Consider the following 18,385-nt stretch of genomic DNA (forward strand, 5'->3'; position numbering starts at 1 on the left):
GTCTATCATTATGAACTGTGACCTCTCTGAGACGAAATCGAGAATCCAGTCACCCAACTGAGACGATACTCCATATGTACGAAATTTGATTATTAGTCGCTTGTGAGGAACGGTATCAAAAGCCTTCCGGAAATCTAGAAATATGGAATCGATAGGAGATCCCTTGTCGACAGCACTCATTACTTCATGGGAATAAAGAGCTAGCTGTATTGCACAAGAACGATACTTTCTGAATCCGTGTTGGTTATGTATCAATAAGTCACTTTCTTCAAGGTGATTCATAATGTTCGAGTACAGTATATGCTTCATAATCCTACTGCAAATTGAGGTCAGTAATGAGCATTTCTCCCTATGTAGAAGGGCGGTAAGAGAGCATTTTCGCAATCGGAGGAGAAAGTTGGTGATTGAAATTTCCCGACGAGATACCGACGGAACAGGAAACGCCTTTGGTTTAATGATTGCCACCCCAACTCGCTTATCACATCCGTGACACTCTCTCCCAATTTTACAATAATACAAGATAAACTGCCCTTCTCTGAACTTTTTCGATGTCCTCGGTTAACTCCATGTGATGCGGATTTCGTACCTCACAGGAACACTACATAAGACCTGCTGCACGTTCTAAGAGCTCTGCCCAAAAATCGCTGTCCTTTAGTTCGTTTTCTTCGCGATATTATCTGTATGTTCGTTCAATTAAGTTATTCGTAAATGTAATCCCTACTTACAGGCTTTAGATACACTCCTGGAAATAGAAAAAAAACACATTGACACCGGTGTGTCAGACCCACCATACTTGCTCCGGACACTGCGAGAGGGCTGTACAAGCAATGATCACACGCACGGCACAGCGGACACACCAGGAACCGCGGTGTTGGCCGTCGAATGGCGCTAGCTGCGCAGCATTTGTGCACCGCCGCCGTCAGTGTCAGCCAGTTTGTCGTGGCATACGGAGCTCCATCGCAGTCTTTAACACTGGTAGCATGCCGCGACAGCGTGGACGTGAACCGTATGTGCAGTTGACGGAGTTTGAGCGAGGGCGTATAGTGGGCATGCGGGAGGCCGGGTGGACGTACCGCCGAATTGCTCAACACGTGGGGCGTGAGGTCTCCACAGTACATCGATGTTGTCGCCAGTGGTCGGCGGAAGGTGCACGTGCCCGTCGACCTGGGACCGGACCGCAGCGACGCACGGATGCACGCCAAGACCGTAGGATCCTACGCAGCGCCGTAGGGGACCGCACCGCCACTTCCCAGCAAATTAGGGACACTGTTGCTCCTGGGGTATCGGCGAGGACCATTCGCAACCGTCTCCATGAAGCTGGGCTACGGTCCCGCACACCGTTAGGCCGTCTTCCGCTCACGCCCCAACATCGTGCAGCCCGCCTCCAGTGGTGTCGCGACAGGCGTGAATGGAGGGACGAATGGAGACGTGTCGTCTTCAGCGATGAGAGTCGCTTCTGCCACGGTGCCAATGATGGTCGTATGCGTGTTTGGCGCCGTGCAGGTGAGCGCCACAATCAGGACTGCATACGACCGAGGCACACAGGGCCAACACCCGGCATCATGGTGTGGGGAGCGATCTCCTACACTGGCCGTACACCACTGGTGATCGTCGAGGGGACACTGAATAGTGCACGGTACATCCAAACCGTCATCGAACCCATCGTTCTACCATTCCTAGACCGGCAAGGGAACTTGCTGTTCCAACAGGACAATGCACGTCCGCATGTATCCCGTGCCACCCAACGTGCTCTAGAAGGTGTAAGTCAACTACCCTGGCCAGCAAGATCTCCGGATCTGTCCCCCATTGAGCATGTTTGGGACTGGATGAAGCGTCGTCTCACGCGGTCTGCACGTCCAGCACGAACGCTGGTCCAACTGAGGCGCCAGGTGGAAATGGCATGGCAAGCCGTTCCACAGGACTACATCCAGCATCTCTACGATCGTCTCCATGGGAGAATAGCAGCCTGCATTGCTGCGAAAGGTGGATATACACTGTACTAGTGCCGACATTGTGCATGCTCTGTTGCCTGTGTCTATGTGCCTGTGGTTCTGTCAGTGTAATCATGTGATGTATCTGACCCCAGGAATGTGTCAATAAAGTTTCCCCTTCCTGGGACAATGAATTCACGGTGTTCTTATTTCAATTTCCAGGATTGTATGTATGATTTATCGTGGACGATAAGTAGTTTAGACAATAAGAGAATAGAATCTTTCGAAATATGCTGAAGATTAGATGGGTAGATCACCTAACTAATGAGGAAGTATTGAATAGAATTGGAGAGAAGAGAAATTTTTGGCACAACTTGACTAGAAGAAGGGATCGGTTGGTAGGACATATCCTGAGACATCAAGGGCTCACCAATTTTGTATTGGAGGACAGCGTGGAGGGTAAAAATCGTAGAGGGAGACCAAGAGATGAATACACTAAACAGGTTCAGAAGGATGTAGGTTGCAGTAGGTACTGCATTCGTCTTAAGTCAAAAGGTCGATGACATTAATGAGCATTTCTTAAGAGACTGAAACAGATTTTTCTACGATTGGGTAAATGGAACTAACGTCATCTATTGTTTACTGTTAATCGTGTTTCACAACTTAGGGGCTATCAAGCTGTAGGGACGGACGAGAAATGGTATTTGTTGGATTAACTTTATTTGTGGAGAATGTTTTGGATAGGTTATGGAAATTATGAGTATGAAGAGATGGAACGAAACTGTTGGAAACCGGAGGAATAGAGAAGTACTCACATGCAGAGGAAAATTAAATGTTGAAGGGCGCTGTGGCGGCATCCTATGCTAAGAATGTTGACGATCGAATCATTAGCGCTAAGATCAGTAAAAAATGAAATTATTGTACTTATTATAAAGTTAAGTTTTTATACTTTGTCTGTGCCATAGTTTTAAGGGGTTTAAAATTAAGATAAATCTTTGAAAACGTAAGTTATACTTATAAGAATAATAACTGGGTTCCTGCAATAGATATCTGAATTGTTGCGTCGTGGTGGCATGCTGAACGGCTGCATGTTGTTGCAACTGTAACTGCTGCTAGTGGCTATTCTGCCACGGGTTAAATAGTGTACGAAGGCGCGAGCATTTGTTATATTACGTCTGCTTCAGCCAATCGAAACTTAACATACGTAAAAAACACTACAACCAGTGAATTAAATGTAAAAGTAATAGGACAGCACAGCACAAACGTAATTGTTCAAACAAATAATGCAAGCCTTAATAATCTTGTCATAAATATATGAAAAAACTTAAAATAGAATCGCTAGAAGTGATCATCAAGAAAAATATCGCTGTTACCTTCTTACAATTATGATTCTTACACGTGATCATGAAACATCTTTTTTTTTTTTTCAAAATATTAGTTGCAGGATTTTTTCCACTTGTCGCCTTTTCCCATTACTCAGCTACAGTTTAAATTAATGTTATCCTCACTTTATACCTGAAATGAATATTATAGCGTATGTTATTGCATTATAATATATTCGCTTATGAAATCTTTTTTCCCTCTGTAACCGCTAATATCAATGCAGCAAATAAAAAGTATCACAAAAATCCCTTAACCACGTCACTCAAACTTAAATTTCTCCTCACTAAAATAAATAAGCACTTCTGCATTCACTCTTTAAACAGCTTAGTCCATGTATAATGATGATGAGGTCCCATACCCCGAGGAGCGTAGTGGACCACGCGGGAAACCCGCACAGCCATACTAAGCAAGGTCCTAGCGGAGGTGGTTTGCCATTGCCTTCCTCCGACCGTAATGGGGATGAATGATGATGATGACACAACAACACCCAGGGAAAATCCCTGACCCCGCCGGGAATCGAACGTGGGACCCGGTGCGCGAGACGCGAGAACGCTACCGCAAGAGCCCGAGCGGCCGACTTAGTCCGTATAACGTAAACGTATATACGAGGGTTGGAACTTTAATAGTGGCAACTATTTATTTACAGGTCGTACAAAATAGATACGTGTTTCAAAGTCTTACTGACCTTCAAAGTACTATAACCGGTTGCCAGTGATGTGGGTCGTAGGATACTCTTAGCAGTGCCAGTTGTGTTGACAGTTCAAGCGGCGCGGTCTATTGACCGACGAATTTGTACCAGTTCTGAATCAAATGCCGTGAAGTGTTTCCTTCAGTTTAGAAATCGAGTTGAACTTACGAGGGCTTAAGTCAGGGGAGTGATGGTATAGCACTTAGCGGCCGCATCTGTCAAACAAATCAGTAACAGCTTGCGCTGTACGTTCTTGAGCATTGTCCTGCAAAAATGATGGACAGGTCCTGCAGAAAGTGTCTTCACTTATGTTTCTACGCTGTTCGTTTTTGGAACACAACCTACTACCAGCTTAGAGACAGATGTGATGACAATTTCCGCGGGACATGGCCATCATTTTGCAGGACAACTCTCGAGCACGTACAGTGCAAGTTGCTACTGAGTTGCTCGACTGATCTGTCTGCTAAGAGTTATAACAAAATGGTTCAAATGGCTCTGAACACTATGGGACTTAACTTCTGAGGTCATCAGTACCCTAGAACTTAGAAATACTTAAACCTAACTAACCTAAGGACATCACACACATCCGTGCCCGAGGCAGGATTCGAACCTGCGACCGTAGCGGTCGCGCGGTTCCAGACTGTAGCGCCTAGAACCGCTCGGCCACCCCGGCTGGCTGTTATAACATCTACTGCACTCCTCTGACTTAAGCCCTCATGAGTTCAACTCGATTTCTAAACTGAAGGAAACACTTCACAGCATTCACTTCAGAACTGTTACATATTCGTCGGGCAATAGACCGTGTCGCTCGAACTGTCAACACAACTGACACTGCTAAGAGTATCCTATGACTTCCACATTACTGGCAACGGGTTGTACACAACGCTGGTGACTACTCTGAAAGTTAGTAAAACTTTGAAACAGGTATCTATTTTGTACGAACTGTAGATAAATACTTGCCAGTATTTAAGTTCCAACCCTCGTAATAAACACCCTTTCACTCCACATTATCTTATTCACTGCTTATCGATATAACGCACCTGCTCTCAATGACCAATTTATTGAAGGTCTTCATCTGTTCTCTACGAACCACGAGTAATTTCCCGTAGAAAAACACTTTTTTACGACATAGAAAAAAACTAGCCAATCACTCACTGCTTCACTCGCGTAGACTGTATGGTCTGCGCAGACATTTTTGTTTTTATTTAATATAATTTTTATGTTCTTCATAAACTATCTTCTGGTAAACCTTCCGGGATGTAAGGTCGTGGTCCATGAAACTCTTCAGCTCCTAACGTTTCGTCCAGAGCTGCGCTGGACATCTTCAGAGGGGTGTTTCTCCTTCGGTGAGTCTTGCCGACTGACGGATCGGACGTCTGAGAGCGTCTTATATATCGTAGAAAGTGGGCGTGACCAGAGTTACACATGATATGCAGAGATAATCTTCAGGAGTCAGAATTAAACCTTCTATTTTCTCTATGAAATGACGTGAGTCCTTAATATATGAGTCAGTTTTTCCAATATATGGATATGAACGAGTTGCTAGATATCTTGCTACACTCCTGGAAATTGAAATAAGAACACCGTGAATTCATTGTCCCAGGAAGGGGAAACTTTATTGACACATTCCTGGAGTCAGATACATCACATGATCACACTGACAGAACCACAGGCACATAGACACAGGCAACAGAGCATGCACAATGTCGGCACTAGTACAGTGTATATCCACCTTTCGCAGCAATGCAGGCTGCTATTCTCCCATGGAGACGATCGTAGAGATGCTGGATGTAGTCCTGTGGAACGGCTTGCCATGCCATTTCCACCTGGCGCCTCAGTTGGACCAGCGTTCGTGCTGGACGTGCAGACCGCGTGAGACGACGCTTCATCCAGTCCCAAACATGCTCAATGGGGGACAGATTCGGAGATCTTGCTGGCCAGGGTAGTTGACTTACACCTTCTAGAGCACGTTGGGTGGCACGGGATACATGCGGACGTGCATTATCCTGTTGGAACAGCAAGTTCCCTTGCCGGTCTAGGAATGGTAGAACGATGGGTTCGATGACGGTTTGGATGTACCGTGCACTATTCAGTGTCCCCTCGACGATCACCAGTGGTGTACGGCCAGTGTAGGAGATCGCTCCCCACACCATGATGCCGGGTGTTGGCCCTGTGTGCCTCGGTCGTATGCAGTCCTGATTGTGGTGCTCACCTGCACGGCGCCAAACACGCATACGACCATCATTGGCACCAAGGCAGAAGCGACTCTCATCGCTGAAGACGACACGTCTCCATTCGTCCCTCCATTCACGCCTGTCGCGATACCACTGGAGGCGGGCTGCACGATGTTGGGGCGTGAGCGGAAGACGGCCTAACTGTGAGCGGGACCGTAGCCCAGCTTCATGGAGACGGTTGCGAATGGTCCTCGCCGATACCCCAGGAGCAACAGTGTCCCTAATTTGCTGGGAAGTGGCGGTGCGGTCCCCTACGGCACTGCGTAGGATCCTACGGTCTTGGCGTGCATCCGTGCGTAGCTGCGGTCCGGTCCCAGGTCGACGGGCACGTGCACCTTCCGCCGACCACTGGCGACAACATCGATGTACTGTGGAGACCTCACGCCCCACGTGTTGAGCAATCGGCGGTACGTCCACCCGGCCTCCCGCATGCCCACTATACGCCCTCGCTCAAACTCCGTCAACTGCACATACGGTTCACGTCCACGCTGTCGCGGCATGCTACCAGTGTTAAAGACTGCGATGGAGCTCCGTATGCCACGGCAAACTGGCTGACACTGACGGCGGCGGTGCACAAATGCTGCGCAGCTAGCGCCATTCGACGGCAACACCGCGGTTCCTGGTGTGTCCGCTGTGCCGTGCGTGTGGTCATTGCTCGTACAGCCCTCTCGCAGTGTCCGGAGCAAGTATGGTGGGTCTGACACACCGGTGTCAATGTGTTCATTTTTCCATTTCCAGGAGTGTATTTCATACGTAGGAGAATTGATAGCACTAACAATCGGTCTCAGAGGAAGGTCCCTCTTATGTACCTTGGGTAGGCCATAGAGTCTAGGACACATAGCTTCAGTCTTCAATAAAGCTCTTTTTTCTTCTTTTTGAATAGAAGTGGCCGATTTTATCAGATTATTTGTTTTCCATAGTACGCTGGCTGTAGTTTATATTGGAACAACAAAAAGAAGCGTAAATACACGGTTAAAAGAACACAGAAGCCTTTGCCGATTAGGAAAAACAGATAAATCGGCTGTAGCAGAACACGCCTTTCAGTCAGGAAATCATCAAGTGAGGTTTTCCGAAACAAAAATTTTATCTACGACGACGAACTATTACCCACGGCTTTGTAGAGAAGCAATTGAAATATATAAACATAGGGATAATTTTAATCGGAAAGAAGAGACCATGAAACTTAGTGATATTTGGACAGTAGCACTACAGAACTGCTAGACAGTTTTATCCGTGACGAGATTACGATCGATAGTTAAGTTTTACCTTTGACAAAGATTATCTCTGCATATCATGTGTAACTCTGGTCACGCCCACTTTCTACGATATATAAGACACTCTCAGACGTCCGACCCGTCAGTCGGCAAGACTCACCGAAGGAGAAACACCCCTCTGAAGATGTCCAGCGCATCTCTGGACGAAACGTTAGGAGCTGAAGAGTTTCATGGACCACGACCTTACATCCCGGAAGGTTTACCAGAAGATATGTCATCCGGTCGTGAAAGCCTTCATACTGTCTTCATAAACTGCAACACTATCTGTACTTTCCACGCTAATCAAGGCCATAGAAGCACGGTATTATACGAATGTGATTCTAGCCAAGATTCTGGTAGCTGAAGTCAATGGTTTCTTGTTCATCACGTTTTTTGCGTTCTTGCGATGACATTTCTATAGAACCTTTCATCCCTTAACACATATTTCTTTGAATACAAATACATAGATTAGCTTTGAAAACGCAGGCATAATGAAATAATTCACATCTCTGTTTCCCTCGCATAGAGGTTGAATTTTCAATAACAGTGGGATACTTTCTTTTAATTTCCAACCGAGAATCGAAATTCAAATTTTTGTAGATATAGATTTAAAAATTATTTCACAATCAAATAATGTCATAAAACATTTCATGCGCTATTTCGCCCCTTAGGGGTTGAATTTCGAAAAATACTGAAACACGTATTTCTTTATTTGTAACTGATAAGTCAAATACCAATTTTCATAGATATAGCTTTACAAATAATTTGTTAGGTCTTTTTAAAGATTTACTTCCAATAACACCTTTTGCCCACTGCTTCAAAGCCATTGGAGTAAAATTTCCGAAAATACTGAAACAGATGTGTCTTTATTTCTATTCAAGGATCTAAATACCAATCTTCGGAAATCTAGCTCGAAGTTTGTCTTAGTAACGACACATTTTCGAAAACCTTTCGGCCTCTATTTCACCCCCTTAGGGGTTAAATTTCGAAAAATCCCTTCTTAAACGACGTCTGCAGTATACGATCAACACCATATGCAGGCACCGCATAAATGTTTTGATCCTGTTTAATGAATTCTCCCAGTATACTGCGCATAATGTTTCCTCAAGTCACGTCTAATCCGGGTGCGCAAAAACATTTACTCCATATGAACTTTCTTTCTGGGACGTTCACAGGAAATGGACAAACATGTTACTAGACGTTTTAAATAGGTTACTTGTGTTATATTAACAGGGTTTTTTGGCAGTTTATACCCTTTACAGCCTCCAGAGATAGAGAGAGATAAGTATATTTAAGTGGTAATTAAAAGATTAATTGAACATAAGCACTAGCAACGTTGCTGTTTCATACTGGTATACTCCTTAAGAGTATCTCTTAATACTTTCAGTATATCGGTGTGTAAATATGAAACCAGTCGCTGTCGTGGATTTTTGATCGGATTTGTTGTACCATTAACATGTTTTCAGGCCACTGTAGGCCCGTCATAGGATGTGTTACAGGAACATAATATCGTTGGCCCATTGTACCTAGACGGTGTGGGGATAGTGCTGGGCAAAGTGACAATTTAGTTTTCAGTAACGAAACGTTTGTGTAATGGAATGGTTGCAGTACTTTTGCTACCCACACATTTTAAAACATTTTTGAAGTATTACCTCGAACTTATGGTAATGCAATTAGTATGGATATTGGAAAGAGTGGATAATGTTGTACACCCCTGTCAGACTCCTTTTTTTTCACTTGTCATCACCCATCTTTGGGGTACGTCAGATCAATCACTTCTTAGATGCTTCTGCTCTTTTTCTCCCAAAACTTCTTCATTCTATCTGATCTCTTCTTCCTTTCCTCCTCTGATATCTGGATCGGATTTCTTGTGTTGATCTTAACTAGGAATCTCTTAGTATTGGCTTTGGTCACAGTCTCGGCTGTACCATTCTTTAACATGACTTCGGAAATCTGGCGTTCTCTCAAATCCTTTTCCACTTCCTTAAACCAATTGGGTTTAGCCTCTTTTTGTAAAAGATGTCAAAGGTTTGTTTAGTTAGTCTGTCGGGATTCGTTCGGGATATGTATCCATAGAAATCAATCCTCCTTTTCCTCATGGTTTCCGAGAGTCTCTCCGACTTTGCATAGAGGGCTTCGTTTCTATAGAAAACGTGTTTGTTAGTTTGGAAATTAGGACCCATGACCTTTGTCAAAATTTTCCTCTCTTTGATTTCCAATTTCTCCATTGGCCGTTTCCTTCCCATGACTAGTGCGTAGAGTGCTTCTGGCTTAATTAAAGTGGTATAATGCCTTATTTTGGTGTTCCAGGAAAGGGTTTTCTTATTGTGTTTCTGGTTCTCTGGAAAGCTTTTATAAATTAATTTTTTCCTTTTATTTCACCTGTATTTAATATAATTTTGTATATTTTGTACTGGCTTCTTATGGCCTTTACTAATTTTCTAGAATTTCCGTTCCTTTCCGTTATGCTCCCTTTGTGGAAAAATTTAACCAGATCTACAAATGCTATGTGTGTTTCTAGTTTACGTTCTCGTCTTTTCTCTATTACTTGTTGTAGACCGAATACATTGTCTGTGAGTGATCTTCCTTTTCTAAATCTGTCTGTTCAATAATGAGAATCCCCGAGATTTTTAAAAAATCTGCTAATTATTTCTCTTGCATATAACGTACACTGATTCGAGAAGACTTACGCCACTATATTTTCTACCATTTTCATGATCATACTTCTGCTGTTTCTCATGACTAGGACATTTAACTTGTCCACCAGCAACGGTCGAGTATATGGAACAGCATCCTGTATAGCATCGTGCCTCCATATTTTAATATCACTTTGTTTAGTTTATTCGTTGCAGTTGCTTTTGGGGATTTCTGAAGCTCTTCTGTTGTAATGGAGTCAACCTCTTTAGGTTCGCGGAATTCTTCTTATGACTGATCTTATACTCTCACCATTGGGTGAACTTGTCGGTCCTTCTCTGTTACCTACATTCTTATAGTGTACTTGTCACTCTTGGCCATGCGTCTTAACATTTTATATGTAAAAATATTTCTTCTGTGAACGGCATTCTCAGTTTAGCTTATAAATTTATCCCAAGCTGCATGCTTTTCTTGGTCCTAATGGCTCTAAGCGCTATGGGACTTTACATGTGAGGTCATCAGTCCCATAGACTTAGAACTACTTAAACCTAACTAACCTAAGGACATCACACACATCCATACCCGAGACAGGATTCGAACTTGCGACCGTAGTAGCCGCGTGGTTCCGGACTGAAGCGCCTAGAACCACTCGGCCATAACGACCGCCTAGTCATTTTCTTTGCTTCCTTTTTTATCCTTGTATCTTTAGTTAGTATTTTCTGAGTATTGTTGCAAATGATATATACATACAATATGTTTACGTTTCACAGCTTAGATTTTCTCGTTCCACATCCTCACATGTCTTCGGATTTATCTTCTGGTTTTTCCCTAGGGGCTTTTTCAATAAGTATTTCTAACATAAATTGCTCCAGTCTATTTTCATACCGCTGTTTTATGCTTCTTTCCTGGCGTAAGTGTGTTTTATGTCCTACCAAGCGTGTTCAGTACGGAATTCGGCTAAAAGTGGCTGCACTCTTAGTTTTACAGTTACATCAGACAATGCCTTAGACTTCGAATATTTCCTCTGTCGTGCCGAATCAGCAGTTGTACCGAAAGAAGCTCAAGCTGCTATTACATGTTACAACAAATGACTACTACTACCTTAATGAAAGTATGGTGAACAGTTTTAATATAATCCCTTTATTAGCTCTATAAATGAATATTCAAAGCTAAGTTACCTTACGTAATGAAACAGTATACAAAAATATTGATAAATAGCTCCCAAATGAATAGAAAAGTCTTTTCTGGTGTCGTTATTGGTTAGGTTAAGTAACATTACATATTTAATGTTTCTTGATGTCCTCTATACAAAACATTAATGCCTCCACCCAGTTCCAAACTGTAGAAAAAATTAGGCTCTCATTTCACGATTTTTGCCAATATAATCTGCTTTTTTAGGTTGCGCCTGGCTCATGTAAGATGTCTACCAAACCCTGCACGTCACTAAGATCTATACCAATTACCTTAATTACCTTCTCTCTTACCGAGAGTGGCAGTCGACTTACCAAACTATGTATAAGCTGTTCAGAACATAAGGGATCATCGAAACACTCGTTTGGATTCAAATATCTTAGAAAGTAATGTCTGAGACAACCATACATTTTAATATATTCAGCTGAACACAGAATTTCCGAGACTGATTTACTTTGAGCTCCCTGCAATCAAAATCGATTTGTAAATGCTAACAAAAATTCATCAAACTTGTTCCAATTAGCTTAAGGTGCGGATCCGCATTGTGTGTCCTCACCTCATAGACAACCCACAACAAATCGGATTTTCCTTTTTTCTGTCCACCCTTTAGAAAGTACAGTCTGAAAAGATTTCAAAAATATAAGTAGACTTAAGTCACCAGGCCGATCATGTGGAGCAAAACTATGTAATTTTCATTTATCAGCTTCCATCATAATTACTTCAGTTACATAAATTCGATTCAACCTTGTTCTTTTACTTCTTCTCTCTATTTGGTTACCAACTGCTTCGTTTAGAACATAAAATTATCTGAACTAGCTATGTTCCTGTCCACCACATTTACTCTCTTATTCTGTACAGATTGTACATCTTTACAGTGACAGCTCCTGTACTTAGCATTTTAACTCTAGGTGTCGTTGTTAAAGGAGAAGCAAAAGAAGCTTAAAGAAACAGTATAAGTCAAAATTTATTTCAAATTTACTAAAACTTCACAAATAAACCGTTGCAAACGAAGGGATTTAAATATCCTCTGCTAACGTACCATAACTGTTTTCGAAAACTGACTGTATGGTTACATGACTTTTTTCTGAAAAAAATCTACAGCATGTTACCATCATAAGTTGAGCTACCATAGCTTTACGAAAGCAAAAACTGACAAAATAATATGTTATGATGTTCCTGTGAGCTTTTCACAGAGATCCTCATTCATAAGCACTTGATACATCATTATCTGTATATTCTTGCACACTAGTTTTTGTTGAAACTAGTCTCTGATAAAATTGATGTTATACAGTTATGATGCAGTTGTCGCATAAGGACAAGAGATCCTTAAAATACTCTTCGCTTATCGGCAGGACTCCCGTGATAAGTCTTTTAGAGAATGTCACAGGATTATAGGTGTCTTCCTCTAGATTGTTCCTGAACAACACACTTCACATGTTTCAGATAAGAATACTTGAAGTACGGCAGTTTCCCTTATTTCACGTCATCTCGTTTTTATTGGAGTCGTACATCCACTGTTGCTACTCGGCCGCTTTCTTGGACTCTTATATTAAGTCCTGAGTCATTTCATTAACTGTGTGTGGCTTACTTATTCTAATTAAGGTGACCTATTGGCCTGGCTCCTTCACAGATTGGTTCTTCTTTCGATCAGAGCGTGCAATGAACCAGCTTCATTTTGGACGTGCCCCCGTTCTAGAGAGCGATGTGTGATTGATATTTCAAACTTCATAGATGCAATGACAAATATGTAAAATAGGAATCTGTCCCTATTTCCCTCAACAGCTATCCGAGCAGAGTTTGAATGCTTTGACACCTTTGCCACCTTTTATCTTTAAGAAATGGTAAAGACAGCTGGCTGTTTCATTTGGGTTACTACAGGCAGGGCCTCGTTCCAAACATAGCACTGTCCTTCCTTGTTTCCCATGTCGCATATTGTGAAACAGTTAGTGGTAACAAAGGCTCACAGAAAGTCAACACTTCCTGCAAATCGAGGCGTGCATTGATAATGGGTTTGTCTGAGATCGAAGTGATTTTGTCGTTTTCTTTCAGTTACGTGGTAATAGATTTATTGGCAACGTGGGTGGCGTGTTCCTCTGCCAACATGCTTCCACCTCTCTAGAGGAACTAACATAAAGTTCGCCTAGTTCACATCTTTTTTAGTTTGAGAGAATGACAAATTATATTCTTGACTGAATTTATCAGTGTATTTCTTTAATGTGGCAGGATTCAAGGAGACATACTTACTTTCCTTGATGCATCCCTGCTACACTTTGGACATCTTTGCAATGCTCAGTTCGGCATCAAGGTGTTTCCTTATTGTTTCATTCCTTGTATAATGTGACTCTAAACATGGAAATCTGTTGACATGCTCTCACATGGTCTCCTTTGTTTCACGACACGATACAACGCTGCAGTGCTTGTGCTGTTCAGAATTGCGATGCAGTATAATGTGACTCTAAACATGGAAATCTGTTGACATGCTCTCACATGGTCTCCTTTGTTTCACGACACGATACAACGCTGCAGTGCTTGTGCTGTTCAGAATTGCGATGCAGTGTTCCTTCAGCCATGCATGCATGCATGTGGACACACGTAGTCGGCTGTGAGCCGTGCCCAGATAGCCTAATGATACGGCGATCGCTCGCGATAAGCGGCAAGTCCAGATTCGAGTACTGGTTCGGCAGATATTTTCGATGAAGTCGTTCCATTATACGGCTGACGGTTGTCCATATTCACAATTGCAAATACATTTAGGGCTGTAACAGTGTTTCGTCTTCATCGAGAGACATTTATAGCGCAAACTATCAAGCTTCATAAACAGCAGATGTCTTTCCTGAGTGCCGTGCCGTCTATGTATTTCACTGGACTGGCTAGGCGCATTTCATGTGCCTACTGCATTCCAGCGATCGATACTGTCCGGTACGGACAATTGATGAATGAAGGAATCGCGTGGTTAAAAAGAAGTCTGTGGACACCAGTGACTGTATGCTGGCCCCCTTTTCGATTGCACAAGAAATTTGATTCTTCCTACACGCCTGCCAGGTGGCCTCTAGATGGCGTAGTGTAACGCCGAAACTGTCAGCAAAATGAAAAGAAAATTGCCAATATAGACAGCTGAAGGTGTTATTAAACTGACATTTTGTTCAGATGTTTTGTTTCAATCATTTTTCAATTGGTTTTGACTATCTGATGGCTTTACTAGATGGTAAACGACAGCATCATCTGCAAACAATTTAGGAAGGCTCCTCAGATTCTCTCTTTCATTGTTTAAATAGACTAGGAACAGCAAAGTACCTATAACACTTCCTTGGGGAACGCCAAATGTCACTTGTATTTGTTATTGTTGTGGTCTTCTGTCCAGACTGGTTTGATTCAGCTCTCCATGCTACTCTATCCTGTGCAAGCTTCTTCATCTCCCGGTACCTACTACAACCTACATCCTTCTGAATCTGTTTAGTGTAGCCATGTCCTTGTCTCCTTCTACGATTTTTACCCTCCGCGCTGCCCTCCAATACTAAATTGGTGATCCCTTGATGCCTCATAACATGTACTACCAACCAATCCCTTCCTCAAGTTGTGCCACAAATTTCTCTTCTCCCCAATTCTAGCCAATACCTCCTCATTAGTTATGTGATCTACCCATCTAATCTTCAGCATTCTTCTGTAGCACCACATTTCGAAAGCTTCTATTCTCTTCTGGTTTAAACTATTTATCGTCCACGTTTCACTTCCATACATGGCTACACTCCATACAAATACTTTCGAAAAAGACTGACACTTAGTCTATACTCGATGTTAACAAATTTTTCTTCTTCAGAAACGCTTTGCTTGCCATTGCCAGTTTACATTTTATATCCTCTTTACTTCGACCATCATCAGTTATTTTGCTCCCCAAATAGCAAGACTCATTTACTACTTTAAGCGTATTATTTCCTAGTCTAATACCCTCAGCATCACGCGATTTTTTAATTTGACTACATTCCATTATCGTCGTTTTGCTTTTGTTGATGTTTATCTTATGTCCTCCTTTCAAGGCACTGTCCATTCCGTTCAGCTGCTCTTCCAGGTCCTATGCTGTCTCTCATAGAATTACAATGTCATCGGCAAACCTCAAAGTATTTATTTCTTCACCATGGATTTTAATTCCTACTCCGAATTTTTCTTTTGTTACCTTTAATGCTTGCTCAATATACAGATTGACGCTTCTGTTTAACTCAATGAATTTCCGTAAGTTACCAGTCCAGTAACATGTTACTATATTCCATACGCAGGCAATGTGATTAGAAACCGCTAGTGAAGAATGGTACCAAAAGCCTTCTGGAATCCAAAAATATGGAATTAATTTCAACTACCCTCGGGCAGCACTTATTACCTTTCGTGACAAAAGAGGTAATTGTGTTTCACAAGAACGATGTTTTCTGAAGCCGTGCTGACGATGTATGAATAGACCGTTTCCTTCGAAGTAATTCATGATGTTAGAACGGAGTACATGTCCCAAAATACTGCTGCAAGTCGACGTCAGTGATATGGGGCTTTGTAATTCTATTTCCTTTCTTCAGTGTTGGCGTGGCCTGTGCAACTTCCCTGTCCGTAGGCAAGCATCTTTCGTCGAGCGAGTACGGAGCTGTTGTATCAGCATACTCTGAAAGGAACCTAACTTGCTTACAATCTGGACTGGAAGATTTGCCTTCATTAAGTGGTTTGAGTTGCTCCACTACCTACTTATAGGTTTCTCAGCTGGCAGCTGCTCTTGTTTCGAATTCTGGAACATTTTATGCGTCTTCTTTGATGAAACTGTCGGTAAACCGTATTTAGTAATTCCGCTTTAGTGGTTCTGTCACCGAGAAGCTAAGCCTGTCCAAGTCTGAAAACTGTTATTAAGACTATTTTGTAAGTGTAGAATTTCACCGCTCTTTTTGGGCAGTTAACCGTATCTTGCTTTATGCTTAAAAACAAATGCGTTATTACATAAATAGGGTTTCATATTTTTTTATCTGGGACATATGGCATGCCTCAGTCTTGACCAAAGGTTTGGATCTCAGAACTGTAAATCGCCTCCAGAATATTTGCAGTTTTTGGAGTCAGCAGTTGTCAGACTGGTTCGAAGCGGAATCACACGAATTCTTCTCCTGATCACACCATCTCCTCATCTCTTGTACGGCTTGTACCCTGCGTCATCAATTGTGTGTTTTACGTGTTGTGCTGTCATGGTGTCCCTTTTTGTTTGTAACACCATAGCTCTAATACTCTACTGATTTATTTTGCTTTTTTTTCATTTAATGTTATAACATTGTTGATCTTCTGTAAATGTGTTTGAATCGATAACATAAAATTGTGTACTCTTTTCTTTGTCAAACCTTTGATGTCGTGATTTGATTCTATGCAAAGTAGTGTATCTGCAATTTATATTCTTTGTCCCATTTGGAGGGAACAAAACTTACTGTATATGATTGTAATTTTGTGTGAATAATTCTTTGTAGAGATGTCAATATGTGTAAATGTTTTGTTTTATTTAATGTATTTGGTTGCTGTTATGTAAATTGCTGATCCTCACTTAGGGTTCTTAGTTGATTTGTATGTAAAAGGTGTAGTGGTTCCCCTCGGGAACGGAACTGTGTAGCGCGCGCAAATTGTGGTTGGCCTAGGTAGAAAAGGTGGAACTGATAGTCAGTCGGGGACGAGCCAGCAGTCGGAGACGAGCTACGAGTCGGAGACGAGCTACGAGTCCGTGCACTGCCATGTAAAAGATGCATATTGTGCTGATTCCGAGAGAGGCTTTTTCTGCTACTTTCCAATGCCTCGGATGGATGGATAAATAGCTGGAACTATTCTGGAATTTGTATTTATCATCGCCACCAAGAAATGACAGAGTCCAGCAATTCTACCTGCAATTCCACTAACCAACATGCAGTTGCCACCACATTGCGCAATCATTGTATCGGAATACTACATTGATGTACAGTGAAGGATCAGCCTAATGGATGTGTTAGTGTGCTCAAATATAAGGTAATTTATATCTGAATTTATGTACCTACCTTGATTTTTTCCTTATCATACCACCTCTCAGGTTCCACTCCGTTTGAGCTAAAGTGATATCCGTGTGTCCTTACTAAAAGAAATTAAAGCCTAGAGTTTTGCTAATTAATGCCTCTTGAACTTAGTAAAAAGAAAGTTAAATTTAATGCGGCAATAGAGTGAGTTAGGGTAAATGTTATTTGCTCAAAATAATTTTCCTAGTAAAACTGCTTATTAAAGTGCTGTTGCTAACTTCAAAATTAAAAATTCATAAGACTGAGGCTTATAAAGTAAATGAACACATTGTTGTCTGTAGTAAATTCTAAAAGGTGAGTCAGTTTCTTGCAATTTTGTCAACATTGTGTTTCGCTGTAGTAAAAGTGGGAAACTGCAATAGTAGAAAACTATATGTTCATGATTGCTAAATGTTTGTCTCTCTTGTGTATTAGAAGTGCATATTAATAGTAATGTTATAAAGACCATTCACTTTTTGTAAGCCCTGAAAGTAATAGTGTGTTTCGGTAATGTTATAATTTTGCAAATAGTTTGTTCTGCTCTAACTGTTAGCTTCAATCTTAAAACATATGTGTGTGTCAGAGTTCATTGCACTCGCGTGTGGCTAAGTCTAGGTTGTGTTTGTCCATTATAGTTACTTATACCTACATTCTTAAACGAGAACGTTAATCTTTCTCTTGCGTAATTAGGCTGGCGACCATTTTCTTTATCAATTGAACAGTACAGATAGGCAAAATTTTGTTTGATACTGTTCAAACATTTACGTAATTCTGACTTTCATTTCGATAAGCCATTCCCGTTAGGTACAACACGGTTAACATAGCAAATTTCCTCTCAGAGGGTAACACCGTTCTGTTACTTTATACCATTATTAATCTAACATAATAATTCTGTTTGCAAACTGCCTACAGTTTTGAGGTTATGGTGCAGCAGTAGCAGATAGGGAGTGTTATACATGGCGCCGCGTGACAGGACGTTGTTCAGTTTGCACCTAAAGACGTAAAAAATTATAAGTAGTTAGCATTTTACAAACATAGAGTG

The sequence above is a fragment of the Schistocerca cancellata genome, chromosome 9 (genome assembly GCF_023864275.1).
Source record: "Schistocerca cancellata isolate TAMUIC-IGC-003103 chromosome 9, iqSchCanc2.1, whole genome shotgun sequence".
NCBI classification, from domain to species: Eukaryota; Metazoa; Arthropoda; class Insecta; order Orthoptera; family Acrididae; genus Schistocerca; species Schistocerca cancellata.